This window comes from Papio anubis, chromosome 7 (assembly GCF_008728515.1).
Source record: "Papio anubis isolate 15944 chromosome 7, Panubis1.0, whole genome shotgun sequence".
Lineage (NCBI taxonomy): Eukaryota > Metazoa > Chordata > Mammalia > Primates > Cercopithecidae > Papio > Papio anubis.
Genome location: NC_044982.1, coordinates 96,755,131 through 96,774,878, shown reverse-complemented (window position 1 = coordinate 96,774,878; position 19,748 = coordinate 96,755,131).

Genomic DNA, 19,748 nt, shown 5'->3' with positions numbered 1-19,748 from the left:
CAAAATGGGGGAGAACTTTTAATGGTGCCTTTGTTGCTTCAAAATCAGTTAGAAACAGATCATTGATCCACTCCTCTTAACCTACATCATGGGTTAAAGAGAACATGCTCCTGGGTGGATATCGTTTGTTAGATCTCTTTTTCTGTGGTTTGGAGTAAATGAGGCAATAATGAAAACTTTATCTATCAAGTGCCTGTGGCTCCAGCTTCTTCGGAGGCTGAGGTGGGAGGATGGTTTGAGCTGGGAAAGTGGAGGTTGCAGTGAGCCAAGGTTGTGCCACTGCACTCCAGCCTGGGTGACAGAGTGAGACCCTGTCTCGAAAAAAAAAAAAAAGGAAATTATCCATCATAATAAGCTCATAGAAGATTGTACTGCAAAGCCTATGGTTATACAACAGACTTTAAGATATCTGCTAAGTTGTGCTAGATAATGGAATTGCTCTAGATTACTTACTGGCTAAACAGAGAAGCATCTGTGCAGTTGCTGACACTTATTGTCGCACATGGAGGAACACATCAGGTATTATAGAGATTCACTTGTAGGGGATTCATGAACTGATTGCTTGGTTGAAATGAATAGATTCTTTATCTCATTCTTTGATCTATTTGATTTTAGTTGGTTTGGTTCATGGGGACCCTGGCTAGGGCCCGTACTCCAAACTCTTGATATTATCCTTTGGATAGTCATAATAGTAGTCTCTCAAGTTTTAAATGTATTCTCTCAAGTTTTAAATGTTTTCATGCAGCCACCTGTAAAATATCAAATGGTCTCTCTTCTACTGGAACAACAAAAACTCAAAGAAATGGGCCAGGCACGGTGGCTTACGCCTGTAATCCCAGCACTTTGGGAGGCTGAGGCAGGCAGGTCACCTGAGGTCAGGAGTTCGAGACCAGCCTGGCCAACGTGGTGAAACCCCATCTCTACTGAAAATACACGCACACACAGACACACATACACACACAATTAGTTGGGCATGGTGGTGCACACCTGTAGTCCCAGCTAGTCGGGAGGCTGAGGCATGAGAATCACTTGAACCCAGGAGGCGGAGGTTGCAGTAAGCTGAGATCGCACCACTGCACTCCAGTCTGGGTGACAGAGCAAGACTCTGTCTCAAAAAAAAAAAAAAAAAAAACAAAAAACCAAACAAACAAAAAAACAACTCAAAGAAATGTGTGACCGTGAGGGCACCATAAGCTGTAAATGACATGCTAAGACTGGAAACCCAAAATGATGGTAACTGAGAGTGGTGTGAAAACCCTAAGTTTTGACCACAGTCTCACTTCAGTGATAACCTGACCAAAAGAGGGAATTTTTAAACATAATTTTGGGAGTCCATTGTTTTGGACTGAACTTGTGCATTAGGCCCCAATAGACTAGACCAAACAGAGTCTCATGCTAAATGTGACATAATCAATTGGAAACTTTAAGGAAGCAGATAGATCCCAAAACAGATTAGGTTTTGCTTCTCTCCTGAAAGCAGGAGATTCCAGCATAACAAGGTCCCCTGTACTCTAACCCTTACAAAAAAGTAACCTGAAGTCCTTGTTTCCACTTTACAAAACCCACCGTTTAATATTTCCCGGTTGTACTTGAGATCACATTTATGACGGTGGCAGAGTGCTGTCAGTGCCTCAAGTTTTGATCAGCCTTTCAAGTTTGACCAAAGGAGGAGAGTTTTTTTGTTGTTGTTGTTTTTGAGATGGAGTGTCACTCTGTCACTCAGGCTGGAGTGCAGTGGCATGATCGCAGTTCACTGCAACCTCTGCCCTCCTGGTTCAAACGATTCTCCTGCCTCAGCCTCCCAAGTAGCTGGGATTACAGGTGCGTGCCAGCACACTCCACTAATTTTTGTGTTTTTAGTAGAGATGGGGTTTCACCATGTTGGCCAGGCTGATCTCGAACTTCTGACCTCAGGTGATCTGCCCACCTCGGTCCCTCAAAGTGCTGGGATTACAGGTGTGCACCTCCATGCCTGGCCATAAGCAGAGAATTGTTAAATTAAGTTTAGCCTAAAGTTGCCTCCTACATATTTTAAGTTTGGTTTAAAGGCTTCTCTATACACAGTGAATTGTAACCTAACTGGATATGTAAACAGGCTGTAATCTATTCTTGTACCAATCAGTGAGTTGCAACCAATCAAAGGCAGCTAGCTCTTCAAACTGTGCTCAAATAAGGCAAATGCTAAGCTGTAATTGATCCAGCTGTCTCTGTACTTCACTTCCATTTTCTGTATATTAATGTCCTTTTTCTGTTCATAAATCTTCTTTGACCACATGACAGCATCAGAGTCTCTTTGAACCTATTCTGGTTTGGGGGCTACCTGATTTTCAAATCATTCTTTGCTCAATTAAACTCTGTTAAATTTAATTTGTCTGTAGGTTTTCTTTTGACAGTTCTTTCCTTCCTCAACACCTGGAATCTTCATACAGCCTATGAGTCACTTGGAGAAACCACTGGGCTCCTTGCCGACCTTTCCTGTGAAGCCCGCTTTTCTTCCTGCCTTCCCCGCAGGCGCAGCTTGATTGGGGGTTGGTTAAAGTCACAGTACCGGTTGTCAGTGGCCATGGGAGGTGAAGGCAGGAGGCCTGGAGAGCAGGGGCATGCCCTCAAAACCCTCTGCTCCCCATCTGAGCTGTTGGGAAGAGATTTTTTGCTGCAAGCTTACTGATTATTATTGCTGAAAATTGTGGTTTGAGTGTCCTGGATGGAGTCGCACACAGGAGATGGACAATTGGGGCCTGAGCTGTTCAGGGTAGCTTCAGCTTCGCAGGGAGTTGGATCTGCAGGGAACTCAGCCAACCCCGATTAAAGTGCACTGAGTGGATGACTTGGAGGAAGTTTTCTCAGCATCCCATCTGCATTCTGATGGGAGCACTCCACCCAGTGCTCTCAGCCCCTCTCTGCCACGTCGGGGTATGCAGCAGCTGCCTGTTGCCCTCGCCCTCCTGAGCCCCCTTCACCTCAGGTGCATGCAATGCAGCCACCCAGCTTTGGGCGATACTGGGAAAGTTCTTTGGCCATTGGGAGGCTGAGTGCTGATGCAAAATGGCTCTTTAGTGCCAGGCTTTCTCTAAAAAGTAATCTGTGCCCATCTGATGTTTCTCCTTGAGAAAGCCCTGACTACCTTGGGTTGGCCCATTGGAGCTTGAACAGGTGGCCATCACAGGCAAATCCAGAAGACGACAGGAGCTTGGGACCCCAGTGCCTGGGCTTGGAGGCACAAGTTAATCTGCCTTCTCAGGACTCTCTAGGCACATTGGCTTTCATCTTGTTTCCCGACACATGATAACATCTTATCACAGTAAAATGAAACCTCGGTGTTCATTTCTGCCCTTACCCCCATGTGACTTAGCCATACGGAAACAGCAGTTAAGAAAATCACCTCTGTGTTTCAAAAATTGGAGACAGGGCAGTGAGTCGGTGGCAGCCTGAAGGGAAGAGCAGAAACCCAACCTCTTCAAATTTTAGGATTTAGCTCTATATCTGCTGGATCCTGGGGGCAGGTTGGAGAAAGGGCTGGCATATCTGATGGTGGCTGCTTTCCTTTCTTTGAAATCTCCATATCCCAAGGGTTGTGAAAAATAAAGAAAAAAAAAATTCCACAACTTGATCTTTCATCTTTTCTTTTTCTTTTCTTTTTCTTTTCCTTTCTTTTCCTTTCTTTTTTCTTTTCTTTTCTTTTCTTTTCTTTTCCTTTTCTTTCTGTGATGGAGTCTTGCTCTTGTCGCCCAGGCTGGAGTGCAATGGCACCATCTTGACTCACTGCAACCTCCACCTTCCAGGTTCAAGCAATTCTCCTGCCTCAGCCTCCCATGTAGCTGGGATTACAGGCATGCACCACCACGCCCAGCTAATTTTTTGTACTTTTAGTAGAGATGGGGTTTCACCATGTTGGCCAGGTTGTTCTCAAACTCCTGACCTCAGGTAATCCACCTGCCTTGGCCTCCCAAAGTGCTGGGATTGTAGGTGTGAGTCACCTTGTCTGGTTCTGTCTTTTCAAAATATATTACAAAATCCAAGCAACCAATCAAACAAAAACTACCTCAATCTCCTCCCTCCACACCTCACCTTCTAAAAGCAAAGTATGAAATACAAGCCATGGGTAGATTGCAGGCTGTCCCTGGCTTGCTGATGTGTTTTGTTTGGCCCACATAGTTTTTTAAAATTTTTTATTTATTTTTATTTTTATTTTTTTTGAGCCAACATTTAAACATTGGGAGATTTCAAATACCAATCCGGAAAATGTAGAATCCCTGACCATACTTGGGCTGCAAAACTGGTTGGAGCTATGCAGTTGCATGGGGATAATCATCTTAGCTGGTCTCTAAGCCCTGTGGGCATCTGAGTTTGCCATCTCTATGTCAAAGATCTTGCAACCAGCTGTCCTCACAGTATTTTTCTGGATTAAGCTTTCCATAGCAATGGGGTACTGCTCTAATGTTCTTGGATTCTTCTCCAGATTTGTTCATCCACTCAACTTCCTTGACTGATTTTTATTAGCCCTTTTTTTGTGTTCATGTTAAATCTATCAAGTAACCTACCATTTGAGTCTCTCTTCTGAGATCTTGGCTTAAAGCATTTTCTATTTAAGTTATGTGACTTCACACATTTATGAATGTTCTGATGTTAATGGCTTTGAAAAAGGGAGAAAGTATAAGATTGCACACTGCAGCATTTTTCTTTGATTTGTAATTGAAGTTTCAGATTTGTTCTGTAGCCTTGGGCTATATCATCTTAGTAGTTTTTTTCAAGGAATTTGTCTATTTCATCTAAGTTGTTACATTTACTGGCATAAAGTCACTCATAATGTTACTAAATTATCCTGTTGTCTTTAGGATCTGTAGTGATGTTCCCTCTCTCATTTCTGATATTGTAATTTGTGTCTTCTCTCTTTTTAAAGTGTTCAATGTAATTTGATATTTCTTAACATGTCTATTCTTTGGACTGTCTGCACTATCTCAGATTCTCTTAATTGCCTTCTTTTTTTTTTTTTTTTTGAGACGGAGTCTCGCTCTGCCGCCCAGGCTGGAGTGCAGTGGCCGGATCTCAGTTCACTGCAAGCTCTGCCTCCTGGGTTTACGCCATTCTCCTGCCTCAGCCTCCCGAGTAGCTGGGACTACAGGCGCCCGCCACGTCGCCCGGCTAGTTTTTTGTATTTTTTTTTAGTAGAGACGGGGTTTCACCGTGTTAGCCAGGATGGTCTCGATCTCCTGACCTCGTGATCCGCCCGTCTCGGCCTCCCAAAGTGCTGGGATTACAGGCTTGAGCTGCCGCGCCCGGCCTTGCCTTCTTTCTTTCTAAAGGCACCTACCACTTCCTGGACGATGTTGTAGCCACCACTGGGGGCTGACGGTCACCTGCCTTGTGAATGCTGGGTCCTCTTCTTCCCTGCTGCCATGCCGGTGGCCAATGAGCTGTATGCCTGGAGTTTCTGGTTCTTCCTGCCATTTCTGGACCTGAATAAGCAGAAGCATAACTGTAGGCGTGGTCTGACATCTGTAAGCTCAGGGGAGGTTCACCCTGTGGAGTGCACATTGACTAGTGGGAAACAGAAGACAGTGAGCTGGCCAGGACTGGGACCAGGGTGAGGTGAGTGAGGCAGCAAAAGCTCGCAGGTGAGGAGACATGCATTGTCAGGATCACATCTGTGTCCCAGGCATCTCTGGGTTATACCTCTGCTCTGGAGCTGGCAGATGAGCTCCCCTCCCTGTGCTCCCATGGACTGTCTGAGAGCCGGTCTGAGTCCTCATGTGTGGAGTGAATCCTCTTACCTGGTAACCTGTTGTGTCTCTGTGTGAATTGTTATGGATCAGAGGTAACACTCTGGATAGCTGTACCTCCTTCCGTGAGTCCTTTCCTCTTCTCCTCACCCTTAAATTCAGGGGCAGTATCTTCCAAATAAAGTGCAAACACCTTAATCTTTACCTCAGGCTCTGTTTTCTTTTCTTTTTCTTTCTTTCTTTTTTTTTTTTCTTTGAGACAAGGTCTTGCTCTGTTGCCCAGGCTGGAGTGCAGTGGCACAATCATGGCTCACTGTAGCCTCAACCTCCCAAGTTTCAGGTGATCCTCTCACCTCCGCCTCCCAGGTAGCTGGGACTATAGGCATGCCACCACGCCAGCTAAGTTTTCTATTTTTTTATAGAACCATGGGGTCTCTTCATTTTACCCAGGCTGGTCTCGAACTCCTGGGCTCAAGTAATCCACCCATCTAAGCCTCCCAAAGTGCTGGGATTATAGGCGTGAGCCACCGTGCCCAGCCTCATGCTCTGTTTTTCAGAAAACTTGGGCTAAAACAGTATGAACAACTAAAAACAAAACACTAAATGAATTTGGCAGTTACTTTTTAATGAGGTCCTGTAATAGGCAAAAACTCATCTAATTCTGATCTTTTGATGGAAAAGCAGAGGCCATTACTTGGATGTTCACAGGTTGAATTCTATATATTTTCTTTGATCTCTCTCTCTTTCTCTCTGTTTAATTGAGTGATCATTTAAGAATTAGGCGCTTTATTTAGTTTTTTGAGACGGAGTCTCGCTCTGTCGCCCAAACTGGAGTGCAGTGGCCGGATCTCGGCTCACTGCAAGCTCTGCCTTTCGGGTTTATGCCATTCTCCTGCCTCAGCTCCTGAGTAGCTGGGACTACAGGCTCCCGCCACCTTGCCCGGCTATTTTTTTTGTATTTTTTAGTAGAGACAGGGTTTCACCGGGTTAGCCAGGATGGTCTCGAGCTCCTGACCTTGTGATCCACCCGTCTCGGCTTCCCAAAGTGCTGGGATTACAGGCTTGAGCCACCGCGCCCGGCCGAATTAGGCGCTTTCATGTAAAAATCCAGATTTTTGACTTCTTTTGGAACACTGGAAAATCTGGAGATACAGGCCAACGGTCAGTTGGAGCTGGGCATTGGCCGCCCCCTTTGATGGGATGGGAGAGCACAGGTCAGCTGGTTGCAGTCCCAGCACTCCACAGTGACATGGAAGGGCTCCTATACATGGCCCCCGTCCTTATTTATAGCATAGACCTGGGCCCTTGCAGGCATTTGAGTTTGACATCTCCATAGTAAAGAGAAATTCAACTCCAAGTCTTGTTGGGATAGGAATTACTTCGCAGAAGGCATATGTAAACGGTGACTAATGGCTTAAAGATTGCCGAATCATCTGGCCCAATTAGAATTGGTCTTTGATTGATGGTGGGAGTCAGACAACATCAGATGGAGCACATCCCAAGCTTCTGCATCTGCAGGGAAGATTCTCCTTAACAAAGTGACCAGTGCTTTTGAGAGCTCGTGGATCTTGAGAGAGAGGGAGCTATTGGCTCAGTATCAGTAGCACTATGAGGAAATTTGTCAACAGAGACTCTGTTTTATGTGTGTGTGTGTGTATATATATATTTCAATTATATATATGTTTCAGTTATATATATTAGAACATATAGTCTATATAATATATAGTATATGTAGTATGTATAACGTAATGTATATTATGTATAACATATTGTATATGTAGTATATATAGTATATAATATAATATTTTATATAACAATATATAGCATGTACAATATATGACGTACATATATATATGTGTGTATATATATATTTTTGAGATCAAGTCTCGCTCTGTCGCCCAGGCTGGAGTGCAGAGGCGAGATCTAGGCTTGCTGCAAGCTCCACCTCCTGGGTTCACGCCATTCTCCTCCCTCAGCCTCCCCCAAGTAGCTGGGACTACAGGCGCCTGCCACCACGCCTGGCTAATTTTTTTTTTTTTGTATTTTTAGCAGAGACGGGGTTTCACCATGTTAGCCAGGATGGTCTCGATCTTCTGACCCCATGATCTGCCTGCCTCGGCCTCCCAAAGTGCTGGGATTACACTGTGAGCCACTGCGCCGGGCCTATGACATATATTTTATATGTAATAGTAATGGGTGAGTCTGTGGTATCTCAGAGTGTAGGACATTGAGCCGTTGGTTCCTGGTTGCTGGTGGCTCAGTGGTAAACTGCTGGCCAATAAGATGATGCTTATTTCAGGATGTGCTACACATTCCTTCTCTTTGTCAGTATCCCCTCGTTTTCTTCCTCTTCTTGGTTTCAATCACTAGGACTAGTCAGAGTGATGACTCCAGCTGTTTTCAACTCCCACCTTGGCTCTGCCTGATCTAGAAGCAACCCAGCTGAGTTGTAGAGAAGCAGCGTGTGAAAACAAACAGATTATTCTGCCCTTCTTTCTTCTCAATGACTGACCCCACCCCTTTACAGTTGAATGGTCCTTGAATATTTTCAAAGTGCTCTACATCTTTCATCTCATTAGATCTCTCTAATAGACCTGTCTTTCATCTCATTAGATCCCTCTAATAGACCTGTGAGTTACAGCAGGCAACTTCAATTTAAGATGGAAAGTGAGGCACAGCAAGGCTGAGTGATGCATCCTCCCCTGCTCAGCAAGGAGTAGAAGAGCAGGGATTTGGCCCCAGGTCTCCAGTGTTTTTACTACTTGACTCTCAACCTGTTATTGAGGACATTAACTAGCTTTAATTCTTCAGCTAGGACGGGTAAAAGCAGTGCTTTCAAAACTATGGGATGCAGCCCAATAGTGAAATCAATTTAATGAGTGCAACCAGTTTTTACAAATAAAATAGAACAGACTTGATAATATCAAAGCACATTGCACATAAAGATAAGTATCACTTAGTAAAACTTTTCATGTGATTGTGCTGCTAGTTTTGTTTCCCAGGCTTTGGCTGTTGCTTGGTCTGGAACAGATTCACATGCTTTTAGGCTTGACTTTTGGATGCTGTGAGCCTTATCAGTTGCTTCCACCTGAGTTTTAGGGAGATTTGATTTCAGTGACAGATTGTTGGAAAGTGTTGTTCTTGCACACCTGCTAATCCAAGGCAGAAATGTGCCTCACAGATGTGATAGGATCGCCAAAGTGCTTACAATATTGGGCTTGAAAAAAAAGAACCCCCTTTCCCCCAAAACCCACTGGATATCCCCGCCTAGAAAAGCTAGAACCAAAAAGATCATAAGCAGCTATTAGCATAATGGTAACATGTGATTTTAAAGAAAGAGTAATATTTTTATCCTTTGCTCTGAGCATTTGACAAATAAACCCACAGACCAGATAGTTGCTGCCAGGGGTCAAGGAAAACGTGGACAAGCCTGTGCTGGGCAGAAACTCGGTCCTGGAAGAGGGCAAGAGCAGATATAGTTCAAGGAGTGAATGTGACTCTTAGGGCTGAGAAGCAGGACAGAGTCAGCCCTAAAAAAGGCTGCCTCATAACCTGGGGAGTCATTAAGGGGTGGAGTTATGTAGGGAAAGTCAGGACCAATGACCCATACCATGGAGGAGGGGAGGGTAGAGAGGATCTCTTCCCAGTAGCCACTGCCTAGCAGGCTTACAGGCAGTTTCCATTGAGTATCTGGACACATGGTTATGAGTATGAATGCTTAAGTCGTCAATTTACATTGTGTCATTGAGAAAAACCAATAAATGGAAGCCAATCGATCAAGAAAGATGGTTCATAAATAATAAAAATACTTTTAACATGGAGTGCCCCTTCTAATTGATTGCCTGTTTGGCTAACTTTTCTTGAAAATGTCCAGTGGGAGAATCACATACACATAAATCATACTCAGTTGAAGAGAGAATATTCTTTTAAAGATGTAGGTTTTGTCTGTGATTTTTTACTACATATGTCAAAATTTTTTCCCCTGTTGAACCGTATCTCTGAAATGACAATGGAAAATATTATGATTTACAAATAGTCACTTTGCATAAAACTTTTTCAACTGATAATCTAAAAAACCAGTGATAATGAAGTCGATAACTGGTGAAATGAGGATTGATTGCATGTAGAAGTAAAAGATAAGTAAAGTAGAGGAAGAGATGTAAAATGACTCGGGACCTGAAGGGGTGGCCTGCCCCTCCACACCTGTGGGCGTTTCTCGTTAGGTGGAACAAGAGACTTGAGAAAAGAAATGAGACACAGAGACAAAGTATAGAGAAAGAAAAAGTGGGCCCAGGGGACCGGTGCTCAGTATACAGAGGACCCACGCCGGCACTGGTCTCTGAGTTCCCTTAGTATTTATTGATAATTATCTTTACCATCTTAAAGAAAAGGAAGTGGCAGGATAATAGGATCATTATAGGGAGAAAGTCAGCAGTTAGACATATGAATAAAGTTCTCTGTGACATGAAGAAGTTTAAGGAAAAGTGCTGTGCCTTGATATGCATATGTAAACATCTCCATAAACCTTTTTAGTGCATAAAGAGCAGCATTGAGCTAGCAAGTCTCGCCTTTCGCCCTAAGGCGGTTTTCTCCTTTCTCAGTAAACAGAGCATACAATTGGGTTTTATACCGAGATGTTCCATTGCCCAGGGACGGGCAGGAGACAGATGCTTTTCTCTATCTCAACTGCCAACAACCGCCAAGAGGCCTTCTTTCCTCTTGTACTGGTCCTCCTCAGCACAGACCCTTCACGGGTGTCAGGCTGGGGGATGATCAGGTCTTTCCCTTCCCACGAGGCCATATTTCAGACTATCACATGGGGAGAAACCTTGGACAATACTTAGCTTTCCTAGGCAGAGGTCCCTGCGACCTTTGGCAGTGTGCATGTCCCTGGGTACTTGAGATTAAGAGAATGGTGATGACTTTTAACCAGCAAACTGCCTTCAGGCACTTGTTTAACAAAGCACACCCCGCACAGTCCAAAATCCTTTAAACCTTGAGTCACCATAGCACATGTCTCTTGCAAGGACAAGGTTGGGGGCAGGGTCACAGATTAACAGCATCTCAAATACAGAACAAAATGGAGTCTCTGATGTCTGCTTCTTTCTATATAGACACAGTAACAGTCTGATCTTTCTTTCTTTTCCCCACAGGGACCTATGAAGATGTCGGGCTGGGGGTGGGCAGACAGGCACAGGCAGGTGACACAGAGAGAAAGAGAAGGAGCATTTCCTAGTGGCCTCAACTTTTGCCTTTGGTTCTCTTGGAAACTTTTCTCCCTCTAGCACTGACCTCCTGTAGTCCAAACCCTGTGGTTCCCAGGAAACTTGATTCCTCCTCATGTGATATGACTTATTAAGCCTGGATTCATTTTAAAAAAACACTTTATATTTCTATACACATAAAAACATGGAAAAATACAAGTAAAATATGCAAATAATAAATACATGAAGTATTATAAATGTATAGATATAAAAATAAATGTATGTATAAAATATAAATATGTATATAAAATATTAACATATAAATTGTATATAAAACATACATATATGTGGCCAGGCACGGTGGCCCATGCCTGTAAACCCAGCACTTTGGGAGGCTGAGGGGGCAGATCACCTGAGGTTGGGAGTTTGAGACCAGCCTGACCAACATGGAGAAACCCCATCTCTATTAAAAACAAAAAATTAGGCCGGGCGCGGTGGCTCAAGCCTGTAATCCCAGCACTTTGGGAGGCCGAGACGGGCGGATCACGAGGTCGGGAGATCGAGACCATCCTGGCTAACACGGTGAAACCCCGTCTCTACTAAAAAAATACAAAAAACTAGCCGGGCGAGGTGGTGGGCGCCTGTAGTCCCAGCTACTCGGGAGGCTGAGGCAGGAGAATGGCGTGAACCCGGGAGGCGGAGCTTGCAGTGAGCTGAGATCCGGCCACTGCACTCCAGCCTGGGCGACAGAGCAAGACTCCGTCTCAAAAAAAAAAAAACAAAAAAACAAAAAAAAACAAAAAAAACCCCAAAAAATTAGCCGGGCGTGTTGGTGCATGCCTGCAATCCCAGCTACTAGGGAGGCTGAAGCAGGAGAATCACTTGAACCTAGGAGGCGGAGTTGTGGTGAGCCAAGATCGCCCCATTGCACTCCAGCCTGGGCAACAAGAGCAAAACTGTGCCTCATATATGTATATATACATATATGTATATCTATGTATCTATCTATCATCTCTCTCTCTCTCTCTCTGTCTATCTATCTGTCTGTCCTCTGCAGATCCCACAGCAGCTGAAGGCTCTTACCAAAAGGACACTAGAGGTGTTGCTGGTCACGTAGGCACACATGGCCCATAACACAACCTTTCCCTTTCTTGGTTGTGTTTTCCTCCTGCTGTGGACCCTGTGGCTGGCTTCCCTTCCTGTTGCTACGTTGAGCCCTCTGGTGATGAAGGCTGATCAGGAGAAGGCCACAGTCACGGCTGGACTGGGAGAGGGCTGGGCAGATTGTGGGGATGGAGCTTTTGAGTCCAAAGCAATGGCAAACAAACAGCAAGGATTACTTTGTAATGGGCCACTCCAGAGAGGAGGAGAAACACCAGCCCACATGCTCCACTGGTCCAAAGGCGCATTAACCAGTAACCCCACAACCACACCCTCTCACTCCTTGAATCTTAGAGTTACCATAGATGGGCACTGAGGGGCTGGAGCCTCTTGAAGACAGCCCAGTTTGACAGCTGGTGTTTGCCTCTTCGGGTTGTGCCAAGGACAGAAATATCTCCATGGAGATTTTCCCTTCTCTGCTTCCATGTTTTCCCAATGGTGACAAAGTTGCCACATGCCTTATTGATAAACTGTGAAGCGGAGATAAAAGATAACTATTATTATACCATTTAGGTCAAACGTTCAGTAAGGGACTCCCCCTCCCACCCTCAGCCTCTCTCTGGCCAGCTGCATGATGAGAAGGAGCATGTCCTAAAAGACAAAGCCTCACATGAGTCTGTTCCATCAATGCTATAAAATCAGAGGTCCTGAGAGCCGAGCCTTGCTAATATGGGCTACTGACCAGTGGCCACTGGCACATAGGATAATTAAATTGAGCATCTGGTTAACTAAACTCTACAATAACCACTGGATGCATTTCAACGTTGTGTGTCTGGATTTCAGGAGCATCGGCCACTGGGTTGTAAATTGCATAGCAGTGTGGCCAGAAGTGTCCAAGCTGCTTAGACCTTCTTAGGGGGACATCCAATGGTAACTTAAACAGTTTTTTTCGGCCAGGCGCAGTGGCTCACACCTGTAATCCCAGCACTTTGGGAAGCTGAGGCAGGTGGATCATGAGGTCAGGAGTTCAAAGCCAGCCTGGCCAAGATGGTGAATCCCCATCTGTACTAAAAGTACAAAAAATTAGCTGGGCATGGTGGCGGGCACCTGTAATCCCAGCTACTCTGGAGGCTGAGGCAGAAAACTGCTTGAACCCAGGAGGCGGAGGTTGCAGTGAGCTGAGATGGCACCACTGCATTCCAGCCTAGGCGACAGAGTGAGACTCTGTCTCAAAAAAAAATAAATAAATAAATAAATAAATAAATAAATAAATAAATTTTTTTTTGTTTTTTTCTAGGGTAGGGAGTTTTGGGACAGCAATCAGGTTGGAAGGATTTTGTTCTGACGCTGTATTCATGCTGGCCTTAGTAAGACTGAGAAAGTCTCAGTTTCTCCATGTCAAAAAAAGGTGGTAGTGATAGTGGGTTGATGGAGACTAGGGGAATGTGTGACTAAAGTACCTCCACCCCCTCTTGCTGTTGCCAGCAGAGTCAGCCACACTGTAATTTAGGAGACAGCCTAATATTCAGACTAGAAGTGGGCAAATCCCATGATGAGTTTGAAGAGAAGATTATGCACTGCATTCTTTATTTCAAAAAACAGTTCTGTCTCAAAGTTTTCTGTCTTTGCTGCCCTCTTTCTTACTACTTTCTTTTAGATATGTGCCTTCATGTTGCCAGCATTGTCCAGCTTCCTGAATTTTCACCAGAATCTGGCTGATGGCATTTTTCTGATTCATTGTCTTTACACAAGAACAATATTGATGGACAGAGCGTGACCTTCAGCCCGCTTCTGTGACCATCCTGTGTCCTCAGACACCACTCAGACATTGACATTGACCCTCAGAATCCTTTGCAATTAAGCTCTTTGGCCATTATTTTGGGTTTATAATCTATATTTATACCAAGAGAGTTTATTCTTGCCTGAGGCACTTTTAGTTTGAAAAATTCTTATCAGGCCCGACTTTCTCATTTGTAGTTGAGGAAAATGATTCTCAGGGAAGTTAAGTGAATTTATCTCAGAAACACAGCCATTTAGGAGGACTTTTTTTACATTAATATGTGAAATTATGTGAAAATGTGCTCTGGCACCTTATTTATTCTCTCTTGCGTGGAACTTGATAAGAGGTGGCAGAGTGAGTGTTGTTTGCCCAACCAGCTTCCTTTCCCATTTTTGTTGTAATGTTTCCCAAAGGAAATCTCTTTTCCCCAATGTGTGCTGGCTTTTGGGGCTTTCAATCAAAATGTCCTACCCACCTCTACTGGAGGCTGAGGCAGAAAGTCCATCACTTTGAGGACCTTGAGTCATTTTTTTTTTTTTTTGTAGAGATGGGATTTCATCATGTTGCCAGGCTGGTCTCCAATCCCTGAGCACAAGCAATCTGCCTGCCTTGGCCTCCCAAAGTGCTGGGATTACAGGCATGAGCCGCCCAGCTCGGCCCGTGGACCTTGAGTCCTGAGTAGGAGGAGGAAATGTTTGGGTTCCATATTTATATCAGCAGTGAGGCCCCAGTGAGCTGCCAATCAGCCCCAGCTCCCCAGACCCCTAAGGGTCTGGTGCCTGACTTTTCTCGGGCTGATGGTTCAGGTCTACATTGCATGCTGTAAGCCATCCTGTGTTTTTCTAATGGATTTCCACTTTGCTTAAGAGAGGCAATTTTGGTTGTTTGCATAATGGTTATCCTAAGTGATGGACTTTAGAAAATAAAATCATTGTCCTTGGGTTGTGCTTCATCATGGTGTTCAAAGAGAAGATGGCTGAGTGTGGGGATGGCCAGGTTCATGGTCTGTGTCATGCATCCTCGAGAGGTGGTCCTGAATTGTGTAAGGATTCTCTTTCTCTAAAGACAATGCTCCATCCAGTACTCTAAGGCATTTAGCTAACATGGAGCCCCTGATGCATGAAAAATGCTTAAGTTAATTTTCTTAACATCTGCCCTTGACTTTCTCAGATTGATAAGCCATTCCCTACTGTACAATTCCTTTTGCTAAATTCTAATTTTTTGCTTTTATTTTGTTTGCTTCCAACCTTTTCTGGTCAGTTTGCTTAGGTAACTCAATCACTTATGGGTGAAAGCCTTCATTTGCTTGCTCAGAAGGCTTGGAATAAGCAGAGAGAAGAATGAATCCAGGAACGGTTTGTGACAGATATTAGACCTCTGAGCTGTGCTATTCTGACATTGTTCTGAACAATACAAATGTGGCTGAGTGGTCCAGCCGCAGCAGAATCTAATCCTAACCTGCCAGAGGAAGGATTAATGACTCAGAAAGTAGTCTGAGTCTGACAACATAAGGAAAAACTTCTTGCCTATGTTCCTGGATGATTTTGTCAGTTATTCACTCCTGTCAGTGGTCCTAAAGTCATTTGGATAATGTGCACATGGTATCTGCTCAAAATAACTCTGGGTTATTTTGAAGAAGGAAGGAGTTACAGAGAGGACTTCACTCTCCCACCCCAATATGGAGACCCTTAGAAGCCACCTTGACTCCTCTCTCATCTTCTTCTCTAACATGAAGGGTAGACTGAGGGCAGGGCTGGCTCCTATCACCAAGTTCCACTGGGCAGGAGGCCTCAATGAGTCCTGGAGGCCCCAGGCTGCTACTTTGGAGGGGTCCAACAAAAAAATGAGTGGCAAGATAAGTCACTAGGAATTTGTGAAGGTAGTGGCATTTGGGCATGTGTAGAATTCAGACCTACCCATAAGGACAGTAGCAGTGTTCCCACCATAAGGTGGGAAAAGTTATTCCAGACAGAGATGGATGCCATGTAGTTATGCTATTACTTAGTGGTACTGTTTTATGTTGTCCTGTATAATTTTCTGTATCCTTCATAAGATTATTCACATTTTGAAAGTAGGTTGTGTTAGTTTGTTTTGTGTTGCTATAAAGGAATACCCGAGGCTTGGTAATTTGTAAAGAAAAAGAGGTTTCTTTGGTTCATGGTTCTGCAGACTATACCATAAGTACGGTTCCAGTATCTGCTTCTGGTGGGGCCTCAGAAAGTTTACAATCATGGTAGAAGGTGAAGGGGGAGCAACATGTCACATGAGAGAGGAAGCAAGAGAGAAGCCAGGGTCTTTAAACAACCAACTCTTGTATGAACTCGTTACTGCAAAGAGAGCACCAAGTCATTCATGAGGGATCCACCCCCATGACCCAAACACCTCCTACCAGGCTCCACCTCCAACACTGGGTATCACATTTCAACACGAAATTAGGTGGAAATAAACATAGAAACCAGATAATTCTACCCCTGGCTCCCAAATCTCATGTCCTTCTCACATTGCAAAATACAATCATCCCTTCTCAAGAGCCTCCAACTCTTAACTCATTCCTGCATCAAATCAATCAAGTCCAAAGTCCAAATTCTCATCTGAGATTCAAGGCAAGTTCCTTCCACCTATAAGCCTGTAAGACCAAAAACAAGTTATTTACTTCCAAGACACAGTGGCAGTACAGGCATTGGGTAAACATTCCCATTCCAAAAGGGAGAAATTGGCCAAAAGAAAGGGGTAACAGGATTCACACAAGTCTGAACTCCAGCAGCGCAGGCATTAAACCTTAAAGCTCCAAAATAATCCTTGACTCAATGTTTTGCATCCTAGTATGATGGGTGGGCTCCCAAGACCTTGAACAGCTCTGTCCCTGTGAATTTTCCATGCTGAGGTTGCAAGCTGCCTGTGGCTCTACCATTCTGGGGTCTGGAGGGTGGCACTTCCATTCCCACAGCTCCACTAGGCAGTGCCCTGGTGGGGACTCTGTGTGGGAACTCCAACCTCATATTTTCTCTTGGGACTGCCCAAGTGGAGTCTCTCTCTGGGGGCTCCACCCCTGAGGCAGGCTTCTGCATTGGTTACCCAGGCTTTCCCATACACCTGAAATCTAGGGGAAGCTGCCAAGCCTCCTTTGCTCTTGTATTTTGTGCACCTACAGGCTTAACAACACATAGAAACTGCCCAGGCTTATGGCTTGCACCCTCTAAAGTGGCAGCCCAAGTTTTAACTGATGCCCTTAGAGCTCTGGTTGGAGCTGGAGCAGCTAGAATATGTGGAGCTGTGTCCTAAAGTTTAGCAGGGCAGCAGGCTCCAGCCTGGCTCCTCAAACCATTCCATTCTCCTGGACCTCTGGGCTTGTGATGAGAGGGACTATTCCAAAGATTTCTGAAATACCTTCAAGGCTTTTTCCCCATTTTCTTGGCCATTAGCACCTGGCTGCCTTTTAGTCATTCTAATCTCTTCAGTAAGTGGTCGCTCCACATCCCTTTTGAATTCCTCCACTGAAAGTGCTGTTTCCTTCTCTATCACATGGCTTGTGATATTTTTCACACTTTTATATTCTGCTTCCATTTTAATGGTAAATTCTAAGTTTAAGTCATTTCTTTGTTCCTGTATTTGATATTGGCTGTTAGAAGCAGCCATGCTATATCTTGAATGCTTTGCTGCTTAGGAATTACTTCCACCAGATACCCGAAGTCATCACTCTTAAGTTCAACTTTCCACAACTCCCCAGGACATGGACACAATACAGTCAAGCTCTTTGCTAGGGGGTAATAAGGGTGACCTTTAATCCAGTTCCCAATAAATTCCTCATTTCCATCTGAGACTTCATCAGCCTGGCCTTCACTGTCTATATTTCTATCAGCATTTTGATCACAACTACTTAACCAGTCTCTAATAAGTTCCAAACCTTTCCTCATCTTCTTATCTTTTTCTGAGACCTCCAAACTCATCTAACCTCTGCCCAAGATTGCTTCCACATTTTCAGGTATCTTTATAGCAATGCCCCACTTTTTGGTACCAATAAGGGAGAGCAGGGATGTTACATAATGAGAGAGGAAACAAGAGCGATACCAGGCTCTTTAAACAACCAGCTCTTGCATGAACTCATTACCATGGGAGGTCACCAAGCCATTCATGAGTGATCTACCCCCATGACCCAAACACCTCCTATAAGACTTCACCTCCAACATTGGGGATCACATTTCAACATGAGACTGGAAGGGGACAAACATCCAAACTATATCACAGGGGTCTTAGAGTGAATCTTTCTCAGTGTCTTTTAGCACAGTAATGGATATGTAGAATGTGCTAGATTAAAACATGCACGTTGATTGGCTGGGTTCTATTCCCATGGTGAAACGTCCTTCCTTCTGCTTACAGCTAAACTTAACTTTGACCTGCTGGGGTCAAACTGCAGCCAGGGATTGATTGCTTTTCACTCCACCAACTTTATATGATGGGCCAGGAGCATCTGGCTATTATAAACCAATGTAGATCCTGCTTCTTTTCCCCAGCAGCCTCTGAGCAGCTGTCAGGCGCCGCTGACTCCAAGTCAATTTCTGGGCTTCAGATTTATTGGGTGAGTCATTGGCAACCTCTGAGTAATTCCCAGTGAGCCAGTCACCTGGAACACAATTTTTGAATGAAAAGTTCATATATTGTTTGGAAAGAATATGGCAATTATGGTTAAAGAGTCAGAGAGGAGGAAATGGTAGAGGTTGGCATGTGGGGTGGTGGCACATGAAATGGAAATCTTTCCAGTTAAGTGGAAGAGCAAAATTCAGCACATAAATATTTCACTTTGATGCTCATCTAAGATCAAGCTACAACACAGAGTTCTCTGATTCCTGGGATGAGCTACCAGTTGGTGTACTTTCTAGTGTAGATACATTTGATTTAGAAGAAGGAAGATAGAAATGAGTCCAAACTGTCACTCTGAAGAGTTGTAGGCAGGTGGTCAGATCTGAACCTTCCTAAAATCACCTTTGCAATGCACACTGTTGGCCTTCTTTAGGACTTGGAATGCAAGAATTTCACTTATTAGAGATTCATTTTTTAAGCATTGCCCTCTCTTGTAAGCCTCAGCTGATGAAACAGAAGGAAAAGTTGTTATCAGGGCTTAGTGCCTTAAAGTAAATTAACTTATGAGATAACATTATTCCTTGGCAGGGCAGGGAGATGGTGGAAAGTGGAAGGAATGGAGGGAAATAAACATTTATTAAGGTCTTATGATGTACCATGCACTGTGCCAGGAACAGTACCCACATATTTCATTGAATCCTCACAACTGTGTGACAAATTTTTTTGGCCTCAGATTCTGAGGGTTGGTTGATTAATGATACTTCATTGTTGGTCAGTGCAATGTCCCTCTCTTGCTTCACTTATTTTTATACCCTTTTATCTTATTCTCCAAGTTCATTCTCCAGTCTTACTAACAGCAACCATGTTTGATGTATGTTCTTTTATTCGTGTTGTTTTGTGTGTTTGTATTTTAAATTTACATGAATGGTGTGGTAGCTTTCATCCTGTTTTCATTCTTTTTTCACTCACTACTGTTTAAAAAACTTTTTATCATGCAAGAATTTCAAACATTTTCAAAAGTCAAATGGTATCATTAACTTTAATGTACTTATCACTCAAAGTCAAGTATAAACTTGCGGCCAATTTTATTTTGTCTATACCCATTTTTTTCCTACTCTTCACAGATTGCTCTGAAGTAAGTTGCAGAATGGCTATTTCGTCAGTATTTTGGTATGTACCTCTAAAATATAAGTACTTTAAAAATATGTAATCACTGTATCATATTATCATACATAAATATTAATATTAGCAATGATCATTTAATATCATCACCTATTCAGCTGATCAGCATTCCCCAATTGTCTCATCTTATTTAGTTACTTGACTCAAGATTCAAATAAGATTTATACATTGTGTTTGTGATCT